Source organism: Ambystoma mexicanum, chromosome 4q (assembly GCF_040938575.1).
Source record: "Ambystoma mexicanum isolate Mex_15411 chromosome 4q, UKY_AmexF1_1, whole genome shotgun sequence".
Taxonomy (NCBI): domain Eukaryota; kingdom Metazoa; phylum Chordata; class Amphibia; order Caudata; family Ambystomatidae; genus Ambystoma; species Ambystoma mexicanum.
The window spans coordinates 892,890,091-892,917,306 of record NC_090928.1 but is presented as its reverse complement, the minus strand read 5'-3'; positions in this window follow the sequence as shown (position 1 = coordinate 892,917,306).

The window sequence follows — 27,216 nt, the reverse complement described above, 5'->3', positions numbered from 1 at the left end:
AGAGATGTGCTTTTGAAATCTAGCTTGTTTTACCATGCAAGAAGGGATTTAAAAGCTTTTAATATTATCTAATGTTACCTGATTCACTATCCCTCATATGATTTTAGAAACAGTTTTATTAGGTTTCAATGGAACCCGTTTTTAACGAATGAAGTGAGCAGTGCTAGCCAAAATATGAGATCCAGCGGTGTGGCTAGGTGCTTTGCATGGCTTTCAAAGGCTGTCTTCGCTCCTGATGTTCAAAGCCAGGATAGTAGACATGCCTTTTGATGGGTCAATGCTTCCCAAGTTGCAGCAAAATCTCTGGGGTAGGTAATTCACAACAGCAGCAGCAGGCAACCTCACAAAGTTGGACGGGAAGATTCTTCTGCAACTATTCCTCACACCGCCAAAAGGTTAAAGGCCAAGTCACCCAAACGCAGGGTCAAAAAAGATTTCCCCATCCAGCTAGAGGTTGTTGAGGAAAGCCTGCCCTTGCAGCCACTTCATCCCTGCCCTCAGCTGCTCCTGCATCCCAAAATCCCATCTGAGAACTTCACCCACAAGACTACAGTGGGTGGGTGGGAGGGAGGCTGGTCCGACATTTAGAAGAGGGGTACTCCATTACCTCAGATGCATAGGTACTACAAACAGTATCCCAGGGTTCCTTTTCAAAATTCTTTTTTTATTGAATGTGATTTGGTTTATCAAAACCTTTCACAATCAATCAGCATTACATTCATTAACTAACACATAAGACAATACAATAAGGATAACATTCTTTGCACATAAAAATCTGATTTTAAAAAGGTAAGACAAAATTGATAAAAAATATAGTTAATATTTCATTATATCCCATCTTATAATTTATATGAAATGTGATCTAAATTACTTACACATTATAACCCTGGATAATTATTTCATTAATGAATGCTAGCCGCTATGGAGAGTGAAATTTGATGCCCTGTCAATAAACAACACCAACAACTATCTGTTTACAAACTTTCCCCCGAATGCACAAATTTACTTAACCATGTTTTCTTATCGAAGATAGGACTTCACATTCTATTAATTGTTTTTACGATTGCAACGATTTAATATAAAAATGGCACACCCTATTTTCCCACGTAATTCTCATGCATCTGCCCACACAGTTGGCTGCGTTGAAACCGGATTGTTAGGATTGACATGAAGCTTCTTACCTAATCATTAATTAGGTTGAGAAAAAAAAACATCCCTCATCTCTCCATCAGGGATGTTATCTGCTGCTGCTGCTATACTAGCCCATAGAGTACATGTATATTTAGCTTGAGTGCAGTAGGCATTGATATCTTTCAAAGCCATTCTCCCAGAAGAGAAAACTTACTTCGCTAACATGTCATACTTTTTATTGTCCATATCTGGTGGGAGGGAAAGATAGACTGAAGCCTTAACTGTGGAAGTGGCTGCTTGTACCACTAGAACTTCTGGATTTGGATTGCTAGATAAACAATCCGGTCCACAGATGCCCTGCATTTTATGAGACCAGGTCCTTGCTCACTGCTGATAAAGTGCCTGTTTTTATCCAAATGTCAAGGTGGGGATCGCTTAGGGCTGTGAAGAAGGATATTTGCCCCTACCTTTATTAATATCCCTTACCCCACACCCACATATATTTTATTTTAAAATATTGTTTTTTCAGTAAAATAATAAAAAAAACAATCGGTCACTTCTTCATCCAAAAAATTGGATTCAGTCACTTCTACAGTATTGCCTTTGGAGGACCCGGGTCCAGGATACCAGAAAGGACATCTTGGGTAACGTCGGTGGCAGGACGACTACAACCTAAGCAGTCAATGGCCTTGGTCATTCCCTTCCTGTAGGCTGCATTTGGGTGGTAGTGTACGTCAGGTTTTTAAAATTTGACCTTTGGGGTAGTATCAAGTCCGCTGGCATCTCGAGGGGTGGAAGCCAAATCCTCCATTCGAGTCTCCTCAGACAACTTCCTTGGAACGTTTGATGCCTTAAAGCATTCAAAACCAAGGGGGACATCATCACCCACATTGCCACCATCGTCCTCAAAAAGGATTCCCAAGGACTTGAATTCTGAATGAGATTGAGGTGCATTATCTTGACATCAAAGCCCCTTCAACATCAAAGCATCCTTCGAGGAGGAGGTTGATGTTGCTTTTGGCATTAATGAAGCACCGGTAGTCGACGAAGTTGACACTGCACAGGTAGCTTTGTCTGAGATCTCGTACTCAGGCACTTGGGTGCACAGGTTGAAGATTTGACAGAATCCCTGCCGGTCTTGGAGAATGCAGTGCGATCTGTATCCTTACCCATCTTTTTTAAAGAAGCAGGGGGTGCCGGCTTCGAAAAAACCTCCATCATTTTTAGCCTAAACTCTTCCTATTCTGCTGCCAAAGCGGTTTGCTGGGGAAAACGTGCCTGGAGCCTGTCGGGAGAGGAATCCATCAAGGAAGAGCAGTGACGTCTCTTCTTTCTCCTTTTGGATGACGAAGAAGAGGAATGGGGAGAGTAACTGGTAGACAGAGATCTTTTTGAATGTTTGGACTGTTTTTGCAACCTAGAGTGAGCTTCGATGTTCTCTTCTTTACGGCCTTATTAGTCATCGATTGTCAGGAGCCACACCAGAGGACGTCATGGGCCGTGCCAAGGCAACAGTGAGAATCTGTGATCGACATCTTCGAATCACAGCCCTCAAATCCTTTGAAACTTGCTGGTTTCTTAGTTTTCTGAGAAAAAGGTCCGAATGGTAACACACTCGTCGAAGAATATTCTGTAGCAAAGTCAAAAAATTCTGAGGGCTTGCAGTAAAACAGAACTGAGGCAATGTGGCACCGTGCAAACTATTTATAGCACCATTAACATCCCGCCCGGGCACGAAAATGGAGCGTGTTGAGGGACCTCAATGCTGATGTCTTACAGCGCCCCCTGCTGTTGAAATTGTTTTCCGAGAACTGCAAGCAGGAAACGTATATCTAAGAGGAGGAATCCGTGGAAGAACACGATGCATCAAAATGAGCTTTTTTGCTTTGGTCGTTTACGCTGTGCAGAACCATAGTTGTTGTTGTTAACTCACCTTGGGCCTCATTACGACCCTGGCGCTAATGGGTTAACAGCGCCGTAAAAGGCTGCAGTGCCGTTAACCCATTAGCGCCTTACTACGAGGTCCCTTTGCGGGACCCGACCTGACCTGGTCTAGACCAGCCGTTAAAGTAGGGACCCGCAAAGGGACCTTGGTGCTAAGTACGGTACCGCAATTTGCGGTACCGTACTTAGCGCCTTCCCCAGTCCCATTGAGCCCTAAGGGGCAAAAATCGGAATGGGGAAGGGCCAATGTTCAATGGGGAATTACCGCCCCGCCAACCTTGGAATGGGGTGGTAATTCCTCATTGAACATTGGCGGACTCGTTACGATACCGGCACCAACCATGGTGCTAATAGGGCCCTTGTATATTGGAAGGTCATTTGCTGTCTAGATTTTCATAAATCTCCTATTTTCTTTTGAGGAGAAAACCTTTGGTACCATAATGCCAATGGTGTTGGTTATCCAGTTATGGATGTCATTAAGTAGATTGTCTAGTGTTTTCATCTGGTTTTTGTTCGTGAGCTGGAACTTAGATGCTTCAAGTTTTATTTTGGAGGCTATCCAACTGGATCCGATTCCAGTACCGGAGTAATGTTGGGAACGTTTTCAATGACTTTGGAAGGGGTGGTGGTGAAGATAATGAAAGTGATAGAGAGTAGTCTCCCAACGGTAAGATAAGTGGGTCGGATCACAGAGGTCACAAGTGTGTTTGGCCAGAGAGAGGGCACTGACGAGAAGACATTTGGTCCAGAATCTTTCTTTACACCAACTTGGTGGGCTTCTGGGTTCTCAGATGCACTTCATTTATCTTCAAAAAGACCATGCGAGTTTTGTTGATTGTCTTGATTCCATAGAAGATTGGTGGTAGGGTCTGTTTTGTGATGAAAGGTGTACCTCTGTGTTGATGCCTGGAGAGAGATGTTTCTGGTTATTTACTTGTTTGGAGGTGAAAGTCCAGTGGTTGAGAATGAAGGGCTTTTTTGATCAGTGTTAATTCTCTTATTTAGTACTACTCTGTGCGTTGAGGTTGTGGTTTACAGTGAAAATGCAATGACACTGGAACTAGGGGTGCTGCACCCCCTAACAGCCAAGATTGAACACATTAAAAGAATGTTTAATAAAGATGCTTTTGAAGGGGTTTCTTAATGTAATGTGTGTAGAAAGCTCAAATACAGTCAGACACTAAGTGTAAATTAGCCAAGTAATGGATATACATTCTTGACAAACTTGCTGTAAACAAAATTAGATGCAACTATCAAACTATATATTAAGAAAAGTTTGACTGATAAGTATAAAGACTCAATGAATCAATACTGAAAGTAATGTGTTTACGAAAGAACATGGGCACTATACCCAGCAGAGAGGACGAGCATTAGCTGGCATTGCAATCCGAATTCTCTTGGTAACTTCCTGCACAGACTTAAAGCACACTAGTCGGGAGAGTGAGAAGGCACGAGTACATCTCAGCAGGGATTCATTGGTTTTATATATTGTTTAAATGGTATTACGCACAGTGCTTTTCAGAAAGTCTGCTGCAATTTCAATGACACACTGGCAGTTTTATCATTATAATTATAATTGTTCTTTTAAAACACGTTTTATACCGGGGGACCAGTTTCTAAATGTCATACGATTTAATGGGCCCATCACTTTTCAGCTGATCCGCTTTCTTTCAATGATCCACGACTTATCATAATATTTGTGGCAGTTCTAATGACACCAGGGGTCATTCCAAGTTTGGCGGTACTTCCAAGGAAATACTGCCAAAATCAGTTATCGTTACTGCCACTCAGTCTAACAGTCAGCAGCAGTATGGCAGTGTTAATCCCTATTTTCTAAGTCTGTAGGTGGATGTTGGTGATTTGGTGGATTTAATGAGGGACTTAATTCCACCTGTGGCATTAAAGTGGAGGATTTACCGCCAGCACCTTTTCTGGAGATATATCCTCCACTTCAAGATTAAAGTCAAAATATGGTGGTGTATTAAAAGTAGTTGTATTTCTGTTATCACCAAAAAAGGGAGTAGCAGAATTACTGCCATTTTGTCACACCACCAAACTCAGAATGATCCCCAGAGTGCCAGTATTTCTCAGCAAGAGTGCCATACTTTTCAATGGAACTGTCAAAGCAAGCCTCTGCACGCTCACACCAGAAAAAATACAGCCCGCTAGGGAAAAAGGCCCAAGACACTCTTGCAAGTATATTAAGTATTTATTACAACAAAAATAGGAATGCATCAGCAAAGAACTCTGCGGCCACGGAACGTTCTGAGGTCCATTGGCAAGTGTGGTACATTATAAGCACAAACAGAGTCACTAATGGTGTCATTATATATAGTACAATTCTACAGCACGGACTGGCGGAGGCCTATATATGTAGGGCCTGCTCCATATTGGATGCCAGGCCATTGGTCACTCTTCATCTGTTCGTCTTTGTACACGTGGGTGCTGCTGGCCTCATCAGACGCAGTAAGCTAACTTAACAATCAATTAACTACTTTGACACACAACGTTATTCTTACGAATGTAAAAATGCACCTGGTAGAAACAGGGATGGACTCAGGGGAGAGCCAAGGTAACACTAACTCACACACACTTCACTCACTCCCAGACAGATCAGCAACCCCCAAGGTCCTCCACCTTAGTTTTAGGCTAAAATTATGATGCCACCTTGCTCTTGGCTGCACAAATCATGTGACCCATTCCTGAAGGCGCATTAGCCTTGCCTTCTGATCTTAGTGATCGATCAAGGGCTGTAAAGGTTTATAATCGGTGGTCTGGGTTTGGATGGTGCTGTGGCATGCGGGGGTCATGGGATGAAAGCCTGGAAAAGCTGTATTTCTAATGTGGGGATCGTTGGGGGCAGGAGGGCCTTGCTATTTGTTCCATAGGATGGTACTGTCATGATCCCAGTCAGTGAGCATAGTCCTCATTCAGGCATTCAGTCTAAGCAGAGAACATTATATCAATCAGTAGGTCAAAGGTGGGTGTTAGCCTGGCACATATGTCATTTCTACCATCCACTTCGTCACAAGGAGGGGTAGCCGCCTAGCAAAGTTGAGACATACTATAACTTCTGTATGTAGTTAGTTATATTAAACTTGGTGGTGTATACAACATTTTACCAATGATTCATCCTAGTAATGTAATCTAGAGCCCCCTGGGGAGGTGTGGACAAGACAATGTAAATTATATTGCATGGGTATGCTCTATGTTATTTAAGAGAGACCACTCTATTGAGGTGCAGTTTTTTTTAATTATTATTGTACTCAGTTTTCTTTATCAAAACAATAAAAGCCAAAAACAAATTGGGAAAGCAAAAGGTACAGGCAAAAATAGAGCATAAGTCACAGACCTGTTCTGTAAGCAAAGAAATAAAGTAACCAAAAAAAACAAATTAACTAGATAGTGATAATACATTTTAGACCAAATCTCTGCATAACATCATCGCTTGAGTGGTAAAATTCTTTACCAAAAACAGCAGAGGTACATTTGCATTAATTACAAAAAGATAAACAACAATTTTTTCCCATTCGGGGAATTCTGTAACAAGTGCAAAGCAGGACAGACTGGTGCGTGTTAGCAAATGGTGTACATTTGCATATAGGTAAAGAGCAATTTTCCTTGCAACATCAATTTATGAGTCCTATATAGTTGTACACTAATTTTTCTATCTATGAGTGACCAATCCTCAGTCGTTCTACGTCAGGAAACAAAAAATTCCCAGAGATGTATGTTGGGTCAACAGTAGTGGTACTAGACCCTAGGACGTTTCGGCTTCCAGGGTGGGTGCCTTCATCTGGGCCAAAAGAGGATTGTATCTCCCTATAGGTGGTAAACACAAAAGGGGGGGGGATGTTAGAAACTCACGGAATAACCTGTACCTACAAGTGGTGACAGTGTGCTAAATACTGATGGGGGACCTGTATAGCTAAAAGAGAGAAAACCTCTCAGTTAAAAACAACAAAAACAAGCCAACCTGAAGCTTGGGTCCGGGGGGAGAGGAAGAGGAGATAGGCGGAAGGGAACAGGCAGCAATTCCGTCTTGTAAAGCTGTGTAACATCAACAGCTGGAGGGCAGCGGGGAGGCGTAGCCCCTCGGTGGGGTGAAAGACAGAGCCCCACTTTGCATCTGAAAAACACCATTATGTGTGTCAGAGCTGGTGCAGCCCCTCATGATAAAAGCATGAACAAAGAGCAAGGAGGTGGTTAACGTTCCTACCTGGTGTAAGAGTGAAGTTTTCTAAATAACCTCCAGTAGTTTCCAATATTGGTGACCAGAATTAGTTAAGGTCCAGCCGAAGCCCTGGGCAGGTAGAGGGCTGCAAGGGTAAAGACCCAGCACAGATAAGTTGTGGGGCTGTGGTTCCAAGGTAAACCCCTGTAAAGAAGGACAGGAGGTGAATTCTGTAGGGGAAGACAGAAAAAGGGCAAATAAATAGTTTAGAAAGTGTGCCCCTGTGCTAGGCATATGCAGAGGTGGAGTAGTAGGGGGATACTGCCAGCCTGGTTGATGAGAAAGTGACTTCTTACCTCTAATGGAGAGAGGAGCTATCCAAAGTCTCAGCTGCAGAGCTCTGAGTGGAGGAGAAGCTGAGTTTATGGGCAAAATGAGCGCGAACAAGCCACGCACCTAGGCACTACTCGTGTGCATGCGCAGCAGGCTGGGTCGTGTGGCGAGACACTGCTCCCGCGCGCATGCGCAGTAGGGCTGTGCACAGGGGCACTATTCCCGTGCGCATGCGCAGTGTGGCCGTACATACACACACTGTTCCCGCGTGCATGCTCTGACGACGCATGTATGTGATTAGTGAAATCAAGTTACCCGCTGCCTCGAAGAAATGTAAAGTGGCATGCCGTGGCAGTGAGGCGCAATGGATTGGATTTTTACCATCCACAGCATCTACTTCCATAAACTCCCGTGATGTTCAACAGTAATTTCATACACTTAACATGGCCGCTGCAAAACCCATTTACAAGTAGCAACACTATTCTATTCATATTTGCAGAGGGAGCTACGTAAGCCCGCCTCTGCTGGAATGCACGCTTCACATCTGCTCCGCTGACAGCGGGTAACGTTACCAGAGTTTCTCCTTACAGAACCTGTCAAAAAAAGGAGATAATAGAGACATTAGTTTTACGAATAACTACAGAGTACCATAGTTCACAGAAGAGACTTACCTGACAGAAGTTATTTCCGACGCTGTTATCTTCAGTAAGAACATTTATTTGCACGCAGTCACAGCATCTTCTGTCAGAAGTTTCACTCACAGCCGCAGCATCTTCAGTGAGCAGTTTTTCACTCGCAGCCACAACATCTTCAGTCAGAAGTTTCTTCCGCAACCACTGCATCTTCCGAAGGTTTTTTTCGCAGCTTTCCGAAAACCATCATCATTGCGCTACTGGGTACTGCTTTGGCACAACACCAGAGTCCAATTTTGCACGTGCAAAAAATGACCAAAATAAAGAAGATGACGGGTACCAGCATCTTCACAATCGCTACCAGCCAGGAAAAAAGTCAGATTGAACCAGTCTTCATCTTGTATTCCAGCTTCTTTCTTCATGCACTCTCCCAGGTTGTGCACAGCTTCGATTATATCCAAAATGGAGCCATTCTCAGCATCTTCAGAGGCACAAATGTGCAGCACAAGTCCCCAATTTGTTTTGCACACGCCTCCCTCCGTGGCAATTAGCAATTCAAGGACATAGCGGTTCTGCGTCATCATCAGCCTCAATGCACAGAGTTACACCTTTATGATGTTGAACCCTTGCTCAGTGTTGTTAGCCAACTGGATCAGTTCCCAGCGGACAATATGCAGCCATTTAGCGTTGGCCGCAGCTTGCACTCCAGATAGTAGAAATGAGGCAAGGAAAGTCTCCGCTTTGGTGAAGAGCCGGCATTCATCTGGTATTTTTTCGCGCATGCTTCATGAGTCCTTGGACAGATAGTTTGATTGTTTTCTTCTTCACAGGGTTATAGCTTTTTCTTTCCCAGAGAGGGTGTGGAATTCTGGTGCTGGTAATGGGTTTCTTGTTTATTTTTCAGGGGTGTCGGAAAAGGGGGGGCAAAGGTTTCTGTTGGCCCCCCTTCCAAATGTACTTCTGGGATAAAAAATAGGGCTGAGTGCAGCATGGCCAGTGAACAATAGCCCCTCCATGATGGTGGGAGGTGCAAGCACGCTTGTTGGCCGCACACCCAGTAGTAACCCAACACTGCTGCTGTGCCTTTCTTGAGATCAGTAATGAGCAAAGTCTTGTTGCAATGTTTGTAGGCCCCTACAGATACTGTTCCGGCTCTGTAAAAGTTCATATAATTATTCTCTGTGTACTTTCACTGGTTTCTCCATAGCCGAAATCCATGTTAATTTTGTGATATTTATTTATTGGACATTTGTATAGCGCCTATACACAAGTGTTTCCAGGTGCCACATAAAAAGAAGGGGTAGAGGGAACAAGGGATATCATACGAAAGTAGCAACAAGAAAAGAGACAGTTATATTGGCATTGTGATAATCCTACCATGCAAGTGCTTCAGGATAAGTGCAAGGGGAGAGGATGAGGGAGAAGTGCAATAGTAGGGGGACCCCATGAGGGTGAGTGGAGCAAGTGCTATAACAGTCCGGGTTGGCAAGTGCCAGGGGGAGCGGGGAGGTGAAGTGCAGTGGGCAGCCAGACTGGGTGAGGGTAGTCCAGGAAAGGGAGCCCAAAGGCAAGTGCTGGCAAAGGATGATGGTAGGGACTGATGGGGCTGTGGTATGGTCCAGATCAGAACAGTGCACATACTCCCTACACTCTTACAAAGACCCCTTCTTCGTATCCCACTAGCCCTTCTCTCATGCAGCTAACTGTTGCTTCTTGCAATTTGTGTATTTCCATCCTGGTATCACCAAATAGGGTCTTCTCAGGCATTTACATCCTTTGGATTCTTGTCGCATTGCAGACGATCTGGATCAACAAGTTCGAGCCTCACGTTGTGTGCCTGGAAAGTGCCCTTGAGCCTACATAGAGCAAGATGTACTAGGCATTGCACCTCTAGAATTGGTACTTCCTGTGGCACTAGGACCTTGGGTGCCCCCGACTCATGCAGTATCAATGAACACACATAACAACTACCATTCCCTTTATTTCTCCCCATTGAACTCATGTCTGTATACCAACTCTTGGACATTTCTGGGTAACACACATCTTCTATGGGGTCTAGACCAAGCCTGTGGTAGGCGCTGTATTTCACCCTTCGTGCTGGTCTCATTATGTATTTGGGGGAACTTATATATCTATTAATAAAAGTAATAATATTATCTACATGGTAAGGTTTGTGTTAAAAAAACAGAAAATCTTGGAAACATTAGGGACCTAACAACATATACTGAAACTCCAGTATGAGGGGGAAAATTTGGATCATGTACAGAATTGTTGACATGTTGATCAGTAAAGTTGGGTCTTGGGGAAATTAAATGTTCAGTTTCATTCGGGTGTATTTTGGATCTATTATTAACATTGATATAGTAATTTCTTCCTCTACCCCCACCGCCCCTTCTTTTATATGTCCATTTAATATAAAAGAAAATCCTAAATATATCCCTAAAAGAAACATTGAAATAGCAAAGATGCTGCTATAAAATGCATTGCACACATATATGAGTACGAAAACCTAAGTAGAACACTAGAATTGCAATTCTTTCTAACATATAATGAGTGATTTGAGAGTACTGGTTCAATTTACTTTAAAACCTGAAAGGCAAAATGTATGCACACAAAAAGGAAAGAAAGAGGGGGAGAGAGAGAGCGAGAGCACAAGGGAGCACCCCCATTTGTAAAGTCACGTTTTTAGCAGCTGTGCTTGTGCCAAGGTTTGGTGTGGGGGTGGTGGGCAGTTCAGATGTGAATGTTGGCAGTGAGAAGGGAAATGAGGTAGATGCACTCTAATGGTGTTTTAAAGTGCTGGTGCAGCATATGACGGTGCTTTTCGAATGTTGGATAGGTGAATCCAATAACAGAGACCCATAACTTAAACTGCATGGGGAGTGGAGGAAATCACTTTGAAAGGTCCATTGAATCTGAGACTATTCCACCTGCAGACAAAGGGACCACATGTAGACAAATTCTCCTGGCAGCAGCGGTTGGGTAGGTGAGGAATCAGTCGTGGAGTCAGTTGAGGCACCTGGCACGTCTTCTGGTTGGGGTGGTGCAATCTGTCAGGAAATAGATTTGAGTGCACGTCTTAGTGTTGTTAAAAAGTGTCTGAATTAGTCTTCTAAAACAGATGCTGCCCTATATGCGTCAGACGCTCTCCTAATGGGTGATATTGGTGTGTGAATGTGGCGACCAGTTACCACCTCATGGGGTGACAAGTGGTGGTTATTGCTGGGCTGTGTTCACAAACTAAACAGTGCCAATGGTAAGCAATGCACCCAGTTTATCTTCAACATTGTGCAAAGCCTGTACAGTTTACTTTTAAGGAGTCCTTCATCCTCTCCCCAACCCCGCTGGCCTGTGGTGAAAAATTGTATACATTCAGTTTTTAATGCCAAGCAGTGCAGTAATCTCCTTAAACAATTCATTGAAAAAGTGTGTGTCATTATATGATCTTAACACACCACACATGCCCCATCATGGGAACACTTTGCGGACCAGAAATTACGCTGTGCATTTGGCATCCTGATGTGCACAAAGACCAGCCTCCACCCACCATGAGAAGGGGCAGATGACAACAATCACATACCAGGACACGCTGCACCACTCACCCATATACACGTAGTCGATATGCAACTAGCGGAATGGTCCTGTAGGTCGGGGCAAAGTGCCCCTCAGTGTTCTCAATGTCATGCCTGTGCTGAAGCTCCAACACATGGTGCATCTAATAACCATGCTTGTTAAATGTTCCTGGATGTCTGGAATGAACCAATGCTCTTGTATTTTAGCAGCAATGTGTTTGGACATGCGGGAGGGGTGATGGAACTGATCAAACATCAACAATTTGTGTGGCATTCCTGCCTCACAACAAGACAGTAGGGGACTGCATGCATCCTTTTTTACACAAAGCTGTTTTTTTTCTTCTGGGGGCCTTCCCTGTAACTGAATGATTTGCGCTCTGGGTAGTGCATTGAATGGGATAGGTAGCTGGTCAGCAGCATGGGTTGTGAAAATATATTCTGCCATGGTTGGCACTGGGAGATATGCTATTTTGGTCAATGTGTCTGGGGCGGTGTTCCCGAGTGACACTTCATCAGTGTTATTAGTATGGGCAGCACCTTTAATGACCGCCACTACAGAAGGCTGTGAAAGCGTGACAATTAGCCTGTCTAATAACGCTGCATGCTGTACTGGGGACCATCGACTATCATTTTCCATCGCGATAGACCAGCATGCACTATTGTAGTGATGTATTATGAGTCTGAATAAATGCTGACATGGCACCCCTGGGATGATTGCAGTGCTTCAATGAGTGCAATGAGTTCTTCTGCCTGAGCTGAATAGTGCATTTGTAATCTTTTAAAAATGTATGTCTCATATTCACCGGCAACTAGGCGCACTACAACTGCGCCAGTATGCCCGAGGCCGGTTTCCTGGTCAATTGTCGCTGACCCATCAACCCCCCCTCGAGTGGCCTGTCCTGTGCTTTAGGGATGTTATCCTCTTCCCCTTCATACTTCACACAATTGTGTATGGCCAAATCCTCATCGGTGCACATTTCCGTTATGAATGTTGCAGGGTTCACTGTCTTACATCGTACAATGTGTATATACAATGTGCCCATTTGGGCTGGGAAGAATTATCTTGTATGCAGGTGCACTTTGGGTAGTCAGTGTAGATTTTAACCTTTCTAGAATGGCAAAGCCGGCATGTTCCACGTATAGAGTAACTGAACAGCCCATCACAATTGTGGAACTTTTTTCAATAGCACATGCTGTAGCTGCATGGGCCTATTCGCAAGCAAACTGCCCTTGCATTAGTGAATCTAACATGCCACTGTAATAGGATAATGGCTTGTGGTCCATAGTGCTTTTCTGCATCAGCACGGCAGTCATGAGCTGGCCGTTAGAGTGTGAGAACAAGTGGAATTGCTGTGTATAATCATGGGTTGCCAGCACAGGGCAGTCGAGATCACCTGTTTTAATTCTTCAAAGTTCTGTAACATCTCCTCAGTCCATACAATTTTTTTGTTCGTTCTTTGTGCCCCTTTGAGGCCTTGTAAGAGTGGTCTTGTGTATGCTGCATAATCAAGAATCCATGTCCTGCAGTGATTGCACAACCCAAGGAACTTTTGCATTTCTTTCCCTGTCGCAGGCTGGGGGTGGCTCCCTCAGAGGCAGCGCAGTCAGGTATTATTTGCTTGCCATGTGCTGATATCGCCGCCCTAGATTTCAGTTTTGCCTTCTCAACCTTATACCTCTTGTAAGCCAGAAGTTGCAAGAGTGTGATTGAGTCTTGTCTGCAGTGTTGCTCAGTGTCGCTGCACACCAGCGGATTGTTCACGTAACGGATGATCGTGCTGGGCACTTGGATGTTGCCTAAATCTGCGTGGAGTATCCTGTTGAAGATGCTGGGGCTGTAGAAGAAATGGGAGGTGGGAGGCACAACTTTAAATGTCAAAAGTACATGTTTTTTTAAAATTATTAGTGGTGTAAGAAATTATATATGTAATTAAGAGAAAAACTTCAGGTGCAGCTGGAAAGATCTTGAGGCCACTCGGGATCCAGAATAAAGAGACACAAAACACACACTGGACGTTGCCGAATAGTAACCCAAAGCTGCACTCGCAACGGATGCTGGGGCTCTCACAGTACTCCTGAGGCAATCTTGTATATTCGAACCTCATGCCCCCATGAGTAAAGGCAGTGAGGTACTGTGAGTCTGGGTGCAATGGTATGGCGAAGAAGGCAGTATTAATGTCAATCATCAAAAAATGTGTTGCCTCCTTGGGAATACTACAAAAAATCATGGCAGGGTTGGGGACTATGGGAGAATCTTGCTGTACAACATCATTTAGGGGGCACAAATCCTGACTCATTCTCCAATTGCCCGGTTGCCTTTTTCACAGGGTAGATAGCCGTATTGCATGGGGAGGTAGATGGTACAATTATCCCTTGGTTAAGTTGAGCACTGATGGTGTCCTTAATTCCATCCTCTGCCTCCCTAGAAAGTGGGCATTTCACTTAGGGTAGTACTGCTCATGGTTTCAGTGTAATGTATACTGGGGTCACTCCCTTTAGGAGCTCAACGTCATGGGGGTTTGTCATCCATAGTCTCTCGGGCACTTGCTCAATCTGCCTCAACGAACTGGGGTGGGTCCATAAGGGCCATCATGGGACACTAAACTTTTCTGTATTGCACCATTATTTCTCAGGGTATACATATTGCTAGCACAATTTCTCCATCATCTGGCCTGTCTTCGAACACTTTTGCATCAGTCACTTCCTTCAGAGGTACGATTGGGTCAATGTAAAGCACTGTGTGCCACTCGCACCCATCCTGGTCAGTCCCTATCACAACAATCCTATGGCAGAAACCACCAATCCTTGTAAATATAGGGACAATATTGTACCTACTGCCAGTTCAGGGGACACAACAGGGTGAACAATGAAATCAGTGGGCACTCGCTAACACCCTTTGCCAATCTGAGGCACCTCCTCCACAAGCACCGTGATTCCATTCAGAAACATGTCTGGATCTATGGGAATTCCACAAACCACCACCTCTTCTCCGATTGCATGAATTATCAACATTGCTCTGATGGCATACATCCCTGGCGTTGCACAAACTATGCCACTGTCTGTGAATGATATCGGCATATTGAGCCTGCTGAGCATATCCCTGCCCAGTAAGTTCACTGGTAAACTCTCAGAATACAGTAGGGGGGCTCACACCACCTTCGCCTCTATTTTGTTGTCAACCTCTTTAGTATATGGAACGGTGGAGACAGCCCCAGAGAAGCCCTGCGTGTCAAGAGTTTGGCCCGATAGTGGTAAATCTCCCTCACTGATGCATGATTTTGTGGCACTTGTGTTGACCATAAAATGAAGTGTTCATTTCCTATTTCTGTGCCCACCAATCATTCCTCATCAGGGTCGACTGTCATAGATAGGAATGGGTATGCAAGCGCTCTCTGTGGGCTGTCCTAATCCGAGGAAGGTATTCAATCCGGGTAACGTGAAAGGATTATTTCCTATCACGCTCACCCCTAGGTATGGCACTATGGTGCAATTTGGTACTTCATTGCGTGTGTGTATGTTTCTATTCCCATCTTGCGACATCGCTTGTTGTGGGTAGTGCTGCTGTGGGGCGGCCTTTGCTGTGGATATTGTTGTGGATGCCGTTTCTGAGGTGGGCCCCAAGGGTAGGGGTGGGAGCTGTGTGTATGCTTGGTGTATTTCATAGGGTATGGAGGTTATACTCGGTGTGGGCATCTGCTGTGTATTCTGGGGTGTCAGATGATATGTGTTTACGTGTTATATCCGAGCCCTGGCCTGCTTCTGCATTCTCTTAAAAAATTGGGAAACCAAAGAGTTAAGAATCCAGTTGCGCTTTCACTAATTGTGTTAGTTGGATAATAGGTATAAATGATGACAGTATTCACACTTTAAATTCTTCAAGTCTTTTACTTTATTTTGATGCCTTTTAATTATGATATATATATATATACACTTGTATCTTTTAATCCTATCCTATATCGAGTTCATTAGGTTAATGGATCCAATTTAAGGAGGACAATTGAATTGGTGATCATTCAGTTGCTGCCTTCCTGTCATGATTTACTTCCCTTATTTGATTCATATAGTTTGTGGATCCTTGGTTCAGTGTATAATTGAATTTAATGTCATTCAATTGTTGCCTTTAGATCCTTGGTTCAGTACATCATTTACTGCATGATTGAATTTAATATCATTCAATTGTTGCCTTTAGATCCTTATTTCATTGCTTGACTGAATTAAATGTCATTCAGTTGTTGCCTTCAATTTGTTTACCCTTAGGTTCTTGAGGTTTGTGGGTCCTTAGTTGAATAAATGATTGGATAGGATATCAATCAGTTGCTGATTTCTTTATTGGTAGGTGATGATGACTATGTTCTTACTCGTAGCTTTTTAGGTGGTTAGTATTATACTGTCATGGCTTTTCTTTTTTTTTGTCTTGTTTTGTTGTTTAGATAATGTCCTTCCTTATTTTGGTTGGCATTACTAATTGGTGATTTGTTAATGGGTATAGCGGTTGTCCTTTTCCTTTGTGGTTTACTCCTCTGGTGATTTGTTGATGGGTACAGTAGTTGCCCCCATTTCCTTTGTGGTTTGCTCCTCAACACGTGTTTCCCCACCTTATGATATGGCGGTTCATCAGGAGGTGCATAATTTTTGTTTGATGATGTATTGATGCCCTTAAAAATGGAAACGAAAGTTAGAGTGAAACAGGGATGTACGTGTCCCAAGTGTGTGCTACAAAGGTTTGAGGCTATATTTAAATAAATAAAAAAAAGAGAGAAATCTTTTGTGTTACTTACTATGTAGATTTTCTAGTTGTGTGTCGATAAAGGATATTGTTGCAAAGTTTTTATTATTGGTTTTCCCTTTGTTGCATTACTTTTGTCATAATCCTCCGATCAAATTATACGTATAGCTGTAATCAGTTTTTAACTTTCGCCTGTAGGGCTAAATTGCATAGGTTACATTTGTGCATTTGGAAACAGACATCCTCATTCTAGTTTTTAAAGACAGCAAGAGAGGTAGACATTTATTGTTAAACATACTAATAGCATTCTAGGTCTTAAGTTTTACCTGAGATACTCATATGCTGTCATCCTTATGCTGTCCACTGGTTTAAATAATTCGAAGTACTTCTGGTAGTGAGGATTGTATATATTAGGGTGTCTTGCTTCAAACCCATTAGTTAAAAAAAATTAACTTCCTGTGAGACAAAAATATGGCTTTGTTTTATGTGCTATTTTCCCCCCCATATTGTTGCAGTATCAAAAATAAAATTGATTAAAAAGAAGAGATCATAGGGTATCAAACAAAAAATGGTCCCACTTCCTGCAGTTTGTGGACCCCATCCTCTTCTCTCTTGGTCCCATAATTCTAAAATGCCCCCTTCCCACCTGAATCTGCTCCTCCCACACTGCTGATGACCTTGCTGCCACTTCTGGGTGGGGTACTGCTGTCCGCCTCTCCACTGTCCTTGTCCTCATTATGGCCAAAACGCTGCCATTCAGACATATGCATGCTCCCTGTTCCTTCTGTCTGTGCTGGTGTGGGCACTGTCACTTCCACAGCTATCTTCACAAGCTTTCTCTGTACCAATTTTGCCTCAGCTACTGTGTCGTTTCCCTTTCTCGTTCCTTTATTCGTTTGCAGTAGTGTATTATTATACTCTGAATTTCCACCCATCCTTTCACTTCAATGACCACAATTTTGTCTAGTGCCTTTTGCACTTCTTTTGGTAAGCCCCTCTTGAAAATGAAATAAAAAAGAAGAACTGATCGTTCCTACGTCTCCGCTCTACACATCTCCTGAATCTTAATAATGTACTGCGCAGGGTCTTCGTCATCACCCATAGTGTTTTTCATAATCGATTGTAAGTCTGGGGTGTCTGGGTATGTGCGTCAAAGCATGCCCCACACCTGTGCCCTTATGTTGGTGAACGAAGCACCGTCATACGCATCATCGTCCAAACGTACCCTGGGGTATCGTGCTTTAATTCACACGCCTCCAGCCTGCTGCCCCACTATCGCCACTAATAAACTTTTCATATCACCTATGGCTAGGGGTACACCCGGAATCTTCCTTTCAAATGCGTATCTTCATTTCACCACCCCCACCGTAAACGGCGGAAGCCCCTTGATCAAATTGTTCTTTATATGCGTCTTCCCTCCAATTCATATTGTGCTCTTGCCACACCCTTGTGTATTAAAGGCATCTGGAAGCTTACTTTTTCCCCTTCTTTTCTCCCAGAACATCCCTTTTTCCTCACTACTTCCGCTTGGCCAAGCCTCCTTACCCTCTCATCCCACAAACTTTCCACCTGAGGTGTTATTTGCGGCACCTGGTGCGCTTCCTCTTCACTGTTGTCCTCAAACTCATTTACTGTACTCCAGTCATCCTCTCCCTGATCTCCACCTAAGCCTCTGTCAGACCTTACAGTTCTGTACCCAGTACTACGTGCTTGTGTGTCTTCTTTCTTCTCTATATGCACATTTTAGGTGACTTAAACTGTATCTGTCTGGACCAACAAAATAACGAAATTGAAGCAGATCTATTACTATGAACAAAAGCTGAAAGGAGAGGGTTAATCTGGAGGAAAACCATGCAATCCAGATATATCACTATCCTCAATGGTATAACACAAGGTGAAATACCCAGTAAGGAAACGTGGAAGTGTAAAAATAGGGGAAACATTTTTGATTATATATGTGTTTTGACTAATATAAACAGAGAGGTCAAACAAATGGAAGTAGATTTTTCTTTTTATTTATATTTATTACATTTTTTATATAGCGCTTTACGCCAAAGCACTTTACAATTAATGACAACTAGAGACCACAACCTGATAAAACTCACCTACGAGCCGCTAACTAAGACCAAAGAGGAGAGATATAAGACAAGCATAGAGTTAAATTCCGGCAGGAACAGGTTGAAGATTCGAGCGGAAAAAATCCCTGACCTCAACGAGAAACTGAAAAGTCTGATAAGAGAACTGAAGGATCAGGAAGATAAGCATGATATAGATTATGTGACTATTTAAAGATGAGTCAAAAATTTAAAGTGGAAATACAAAATCAACTTTGTCTCATCACTATGGATATGACATCAAAATTGTGGAGAAGAAAAAAATCCTGAAAAGAAGCTTTGGTTTGTTAAAGCGAAATCCAACAAGCCAAGCACATATAATGCTTCATAAGCTTAAGCAACAGTCGGAACTGGCTACATCTGTATAAAAAGATCATGTTAAATCAGGATGCAGAAAAAATGTTGAACAAAATTAGAACAAAAACACGGCTGAAATATGGTCTACCATTAATGAGATGGATGCCCCACAGTAGGTTTTGACATAAACCCAATACCAGCTAAAACTTGGATGGGCCATTACACCAAATTTCAAGATAATGAAGAAGTAGTTACCCAGAGGCAGAGGGGTGTAACAAACACAGAAGATTATTTGGTTATGGATCTACAAACTATTGAAGACATTATCAGCAAGGCAAGTAATTCGAGAGCCCCCGGGCTGGATGGGTTGACGAACGAAATAATGAAACAAAATACAACTGAATATGCGAGGTTGCTTTACCATCTTTTTTAATAAATCATGATTTCCGAAAAGGTGCCAATATCATGGAAATCAGCAGTAATTGTGCCAATATTTTAAAAGATTTTCAAGAAAGGGACCCAGACAATTACTGTCCGATAGCTTTGCTAGATGTGGCAAGCAAGGTGTTTGGCTCGATAAAATTGAAAACACTTACAAGGTGGGAGTACCAACACAGGCCACAGAGACATGTGGCAAGCAGGCTTTGTTAAGCGGATTGGGACCCCCTAAACATCTTTCTGATCATCTTAAAGGCAATGACAGAGAAGAAGAAAGATCAGAAGATGTTCTTAGCGTTTATAGACTTGTGCCTAGCCTTTGACACCATCCGAAGACATAAGCTGTGGAAAAAATGGGTATGTTGGAAATACCCAAGTGTAATTGTTGAACACATCAAAGATCTATACTCTGAACCATCCGTAAAAATAAGGTAGATACATCAGGCTTACTAACCAATGCCATATCGATTAATAGAGGCTTGAAGCAAGGGTGTCAACTGGCCCCTGAACCTTTCAATCTTTTTGTGTCGGATGTGGAAAATGCTTTTTATCAGATTCAAAGTTTTCCACTGAAGATATAAGGAACCGCAATCGCAGACTACTATACGCAGATGATATTGTGTTGGTAGACCAGCCACCGATAGGTCTGCAGCCACAACTGGACACATTGTAATCATATGTAGAGACCAACAACCTAAGAATAAACCCTGCCAAATCACGATTAATGACATTTGACAAACCAAATGACAGGCGCGTAAAGAAGAAACCCACATGGAGCCTTAATGGAGTACAAATCTTGGAGGTCTGCTCATTCAGCTACTTGGGAGTCTGTATAAACACCAGCAAGTGCGATGCACCACAAGCAGAATTAATGAGAAAAAAGGCCAAAATCTTGCTGCTCAAGGAAGTAAACTGTTGAAGAGATACAGTGGATTCACGTTACTTCCTTTACCGGATGAAGGTGGTGCCTATCTTAACTTATGGTGCAGAGACATCTTTTTCACTTCTGGAAGAAACGTGATCCACTCTGGAAGGCATTTTGTGGAAAACAGTTCTTCGGCTTCCAAAGAGCTTGCCAATACAGGTAATAAGAAGGGAATTGGCTTTAACATCTCTTAAAGAGATTGCAGTGTGGAAATCTCTCATTTTATCGTAAATGTGTCGAGGATGACCCAAAAGTAGGTTTTGTGGTTTTGAAAAAAGCTATTGAAAATAACAGCAAAAACCCTAACAGAATGGAGGGATATCTGTCAGGCAATTGTTCAAAATGTTGATGAATCGGACAAAGTACTAATGAGAGATCCAAGTAAGATTGAGAGAATATTATATATAAGAGATTGGATTGCAACTCAGGAGGAGATACAAAGGTACAAACAATATGGTGAGCACGGGTGTGAAGCCCTAAGACTCAACGTGTTACCCAGATACTTAAAGATGTTTCCGAACTGGTACTTCAGAGCACAATATATGCGTTTCTGTGATGATCACTGCTTCCAAGGAGCCAGGACCAGCCCAACGTCCTTGGAAGCAGGCCCCTAACCCTAATCCTAGGCACCAGCCGGTCCCCACTGGGACCTTTTGGACCTTGTCCTGGCGCCGGTGGCACCAGGCTCATCAAAACCATTGGTCCCGGCACTGGAAGCGCCGGGCTCATAATAGGTGTAAGGATGCTTGGGTGGACTTACCTGCAGCAGACCATGCTGCTTACTTACCAGTCACTTAGAAGCTATCTAAGAACAGGGACTACTTTCTTACCTGGGTGGGGCAGCTCCACTCCCTGGATACAGCACTGGAACTCTTCTGGAAACTGGAACTCTTTTCTTACCTAGGCGGGGCCGTGGAAGAAGACGCCTCATCACCCCAAGGCTATTTAAACCACACCCGATAGATGAAGCGTGCTTCGCGTTATTCTGCATCTGCAGCAGAACGCTCACCGAGTCTGCTCCGGCTTTTCTTCTTCTGATCCTGGACCTGCAAGAATCTACTTACCATTTCAGTATCCAGACATGATCAGCACCTGCAAAGAACAGAAACAACAGGTTAGCAAGGCGAGCTTTACACGCAGCACTTACTCACCTGATCCATCGGCTGCGGCCGCTTCGTCACGCCGCATCTCCACCTGCAAAGGCAAAAGTATTGCCATACTTACCGGCACGCTGTGGATTCCGGATGTCTTCGTTCTGCATCGCCGCCTGTAAAGACAAAGCATCGTTAACTACTTACTGGCATTCCGCGGATTCCGGCGCTGCAAACCAACATCTGAAAGGCAAAAGAAAAGACATTAAGCAGGTATTTACTTACGTCCATCCCGCTCGTCGCAATAAAACGCCTGCAAATACTCCGGCGTCTCTTTAACACGAATTAAGCTGCAAGGAAAGAGACAATTAGAGCGCTTGCCATACTTACAAACTTCCAGGCGCTTTACTTCATCTTCCATCTCAAGAGCCCTGCAATACATAAGGGAAAAGCATTATATAGAGTCTGCATATAAACGTGCCACGCATTTAAAGACTATACAGACAAAAGGTGTCCAGAAACTCACCGCTCGTGCAGACAAAGACGGTAACCATCCTCTGAATTCAAGAGGCCTACACACAGTGCGAAGAGGTTCGACCCCAGAAGCCAATCGAGTCCTGCACATCACTTTTCGAGTCACAGACAGCTTCCTGCCAAGACCCGCGCCTCCGTGGGAATCAGGTGAGCGTTACAGAACGCGAAGCCCACCACAAAACTCCTACCCAGGCGCAATGGAAACCTCAGACACTGATCGACTAGCCCAGTTGCTCGGGGAATTAAGAGCAGAAGTACATGCAGCTCGTCAGGAAACAAACTCTCTAAGAAGAGAACTGATAATTTCCAAGGAGCGAACAGAGGACCTTGCTAGGCAGTTGTTACAAACACAGGCAGGACAGACACCTTTGCCCGTTCCAGGAGGGAGTTATCCTCCTGCATCAGCTTCAAATCCAGTGCAAATCAATCTGCCCGGTAATGTGCCCTTGGCTCCGCCCGAACGCTTTTCTGGTGATCCAAAGAAATTCGCAGTGTTCATCAACCAGTGCCGCCTACACTTCTTATGTCGACCAGCTGCATTCCCAACAGACCAGACCAAGGTGGCTTTCGTGCTTTCTTATCTCAGTGGCAGCGCTGCAGATTGGTCGATCCCGTTAGTCACCCAGGATGATCCGGTTTTATATGATTTTCAGGCCTTCCAGTCCAGCATGGAGAAACTGTTCGCAAGACATGCACAAGGGCAGGCCTTGGACAATGAACTTCTCTCATTACGACAGGGTAATCAAGACCTCTTGACTTATATAGCCTCCTTCAATAGACTCATAGTGGAAACACAATGGCCCGAGGACAAGAGAATAACGCTTTTCTACAGAGGCCTGCGTGGAGAGCTCAAGGATGTGTTAGCGCAAGTTGTGAATCCTCCACAAGAATGTTCTGATTATATTGACTTAGTTGTCCAATTAGACCATAGACTACAGAACAGGAAGGCAGATCGTTCCAGATTTGATACCCGAGTGTTTTCTAAACCACAGACCTCGAATAAGGGAGCTGACACTGTGGAGCCCATGCAAATAAGGGGCATGAAAGGACCTTTAACCCAGAAAGAGCGGGAAAGAAGAAGGCAGCTGCAATTATGCCTCTATTGCGGAAACTCAGGACACTTTCTTCGGGACTGTCCAGTGAAACCAGCTAAGAAGACTGTAGGAGCCGCGGATACCTGTACCACAAAGTCAGAGCAGGGAAACGACCTCACCCGACAAGAGTAGATGTCCTCTTGCCGAGCGTTAAGATCTGTCCCGTGACCTCGCATTTCGTGATACCCATGGTCCTCATTAGTCCTGAACGTCCGGATCGTTTGCATGCAATTGAAGCTTACATTGACAGCGGAGCAATCGGTAACTATGTGGACCGTGAAATGGTATCAAGGATGAATCTACCCCTTGTCCCTAAGGCAGTAAAAGACGTCATCACTACTGTGGATGGCACGGAGATAGCCTCCGGACCAGTAACGCATGCCACCCAAGAAGTGACGCTAGTGAGTCAAGATGGACACCGGGAGAGAATCGTGTTCGATGTAATCAAGGCCCCTCAGTTCCAGATCATTCTGGGAATCCCTTGGTTAGAGAAGCACAATCCTCAGATCGATTGGCGAGCAAAGACGGTTCAGTTTCCAGAGTGTTTTACCACTTGTTATCCTCGGTCTGATGTTTCACTGGCGGCAATCTCTTCTGAGGAGGTTCCCAAATTACCTCCCGAATACCAGGAATTCCAAGACGTCTTCCGGAAGGATCAAGCTAACACCCTGCCTCCTCATAGGTCTTACGACTGTCAAATAGATCTGATACCTGGAACAACTCCTCCTTGCAGCAGGATTTATGCCCTCACCGAGCCAGAGAACCTTCACCTCAGACAGTACCTGGACCAATACCTAGCTAACGGGTTTATCCGTCCTTCAAAATCTCCAGCTTCATCGGCTTTGTTCTTCGTTCCGAAAAAGGAAGGAGACCTTAGGACTTGCATAGATTACCGCGCCCTGAATCAGATCACCGTTAAAAAATAGATACCCGTTACCTTTGATCCCTGAACTCCTGGACCAAGTCAAAGATGCATGTATATACACAAAGCTGGATCTCAGAGGAGCCTACCACTTGGTACGGATAAAAGAGGGCGATGAATGGAAAACGGCCTTCCGCACCAAGTACGGGCTATTCGAATATCAAGTGATGCCCTTTGGACTGTGTAATGCTCCTGCTGCTTTCCAATATTTTATGAACGATGTCCTTAGAGAACTCATAGACGTGTGTGTTGTTGTCTACATTGACGACATCCTCGTCTATTCATCATCTGAAGAAGAACATCAAAGACACGTTAAAAAGGTTCTCGAGAGATTGCGTCAACATAATCTTTTTGCTAAGCTTGAGAAATGCGTTTTCAACGTAACGGAAGTCGAGTTCCTGGGATTCATATTGTCGCCTAACGGAGTCCATATGGATTCAAAGAAAGTTGATGCAATTATCAAGTGGCCATCACCAACCTCTGTAAAAGGAGTTCAAAGCATGTTAGGATTCGCTAACTTTTACCGCAGATTCATTCCTGAATTTTCTCGGATAGTCCAGCCCATCACCGCTCTGTTGAAAAAGAACAAACGTTTTGAGTGGTCTTCTGAAGCAGAACAAGCTTTTCAAGACTTAAAAGCTAAATTCATTTCTGCACCCGTTTTAAAACATCCTCGCCCAGAACTTCCTTACATCGTGGAAACGGATGCTTCTAGTCTTGCTATGGGGGCAGTGTTATCACACAGAGATCCGGTCACACACCAACTACATCCTGTTGCCTTTTGGTCCCGCAAGTTTTCGCCTCCCGAGATCAACTATTCAATTACAGACAAGGAACTTTTGGCCATCAGATCGGCCTTTAAAGCCTGGCGGCATTATCTTCTAGGAGCCAGACACACAGTCACCGTAATGACTGACCATCGCAATTTACAATATCTAAAGACAGCCAAAGCTCAATCTTCCAGACAGCTTCGCTGGGCTCTGTTTCTAGCCGAATTTGACTTTATAATTACTTATCGACCAGGCAGTAAGAACGGAAAAGCAGATGCCCTCTGTCATGATCTCTGCTTCCAAAAGGTCAGGGTTTTCCCAACTTCCTTGGAAGCAGATCCATAACCCAGGTTCCGAGTGCCAACCAGTCCCAATTGGGACCTTTTGGACCCAGTCCTGGCGCCAGTGGCACCAGGCTCATAAATATGCCCAGTCCCAGCGCTGGAAGCGCCGGGCTCATAATGCTTCGGTGGACTTACCTGCAGCAGACCATGCTGCTTACTTGCCTGCCAGTTGAGCCTCTGATCCTCTTCTGTTTGGAACTACTTTTCCTGTTGGGTGGGGCAGGAGCCACTCCCTAGATTCAGAACACTGGAACTCTTCTGGAAAGCAGGAACTCTTTTCTTACCTAGGCGTGGCTGTGGAAGGAGACACCTAAGCACTACAGGAGGCTATTTAAACCACACCCGATGGATGAATCTTGCTTTGCGTTATTCTGCATCCTCTGCAGCAGAACGCTCATCGTGTCTTCTGCATCTGATCCTGGGCCTAAGGAAAAAGGCTTACCATCCTGAATCCAGTCTTCAGCAACACCTATAAAGACAAGAAAGAACAGGTTAGCATTACGGTCTTCAGTGACAGCTCTTCACTTACCTGGTCCATCGGCTGTCTCCAACGCCTCGGGCTGCATTCCGGCATCTGAAAGACAAAGGCTTACCTACTCTTCGTGCGCTCCGGAGGTCTTCACACTGCATTCCGGCATCTGAAAGACAAAAGCTTACCAACTCTTCGCACGCTCCGGAGGCCTTCGGCGCTGCATCCCGCATCTGAAAGACAAAACAAGGTGCGTTTAAAGACATTGGGGAACTTTAATACTCACGTGCCATTACTCCTTTCCACATCTAACCCAGTGGGTATTCTGGCACCCCGCAGCCGCTCCGAACTTGTACCTGCAAAATAAAAAGACAGTTAGAGCGCATCGTGAAGCAGGCAACAAGCGCTTACTTACGTGCTTCCAGGCGCTTCTATTCATCACACGGGCTCCATCTTCAACTCACTTCAGCCCGGCATCCGTCATCGCCGGAACCCTGCAAAACAAGAAACATCATTACTAAAGACTTTAAAGACATTAGGATTACTCGAAACTTACCGTTCGTGCAGTAAACGACGGACAGCAGTCCTCTGAAGTCAAGAGGCCTGCTCCCCTTATCCAGTGAAGAAACTGGTTACTACAGCACCCTGCCCCGAGGCAGATGGAGAGCACGGCGTTCACTTACCTAAGGTGAGAGCGTTAACCTTTGGGGTTCTACAGGAGAAGAGAAAGGGAAGAAGAGAGAGACATTCAATAACCCAGTTCCTTAATCCCATATTTTCTATCTGCAGACATCTTACCCTTCAAGTCAGACATACAGTGCACAGAGGTCCAGCCCAAAGAGCCAGCCGTGTGTTACACATCACCTTTGCAGATATGGTATACGCCCAGTCAAGACCGGCGCCTCTACGGGAATCAGGTGAGCGTTACACCCTCTCCCGGATGGGGGTAGATGAACATTTGACCAATCCAGAACCAATACCCATAATTCCAGAACAAAGAATTTTGGGTTTGGTCAGCGCTCAATCTTTTGAAGACATCAAGACCATGGTTAAATCACTCCTAACTCCGGGCGATTTACAAGATTGGCAATTAAAGGGGAAAGAATTTTCAGTGGATCAAGACCTACCATATTTCCGAGGACGATTGCATTTACCCTGTGAGAAAATACAAAAACAAGTAATCTCCTGTTATCACGACTCTCTAATGGAGGGTCACCCTGGCATTACCAAAACAATGGAAAAGATTAAAAGACATTTCTGGTGGCCGTCATGGAAAAAGGACATTAGAGACTTTGTAATCACCTGCGGTGTGTGTGCCCAGAATAAAAGTCAGAAGGAAAAACCAGCCGGCCTACTACAGCCACTAGACATCCCTCCCTGTCCATGGCATACCCTGTCCATGGATTTCATCACGGACTTACCTCCATGTTCGGGGTATACTACCATTTTAGTAGTCGTGGATCTATTCTCCAAGATGGCTCACTTCATTCCCCTAAAGGGTCTACCATCAGCCTCAGTATTGGCCCGAGAATTCTTAGAAAACATTGTGCGGCTACGCGGTTTTCCCTCGATTTTAGTCTCCGATAGGGGAAGTCAATTCATCTCTCACTTCTGGCGCAGTTGCTGTCGTCTAGCCCAAATTGATGTAAGACTTTCAACTAGTCACCATCCCCAAACCGACGGACAAATCGAAAGGACAAATCAAA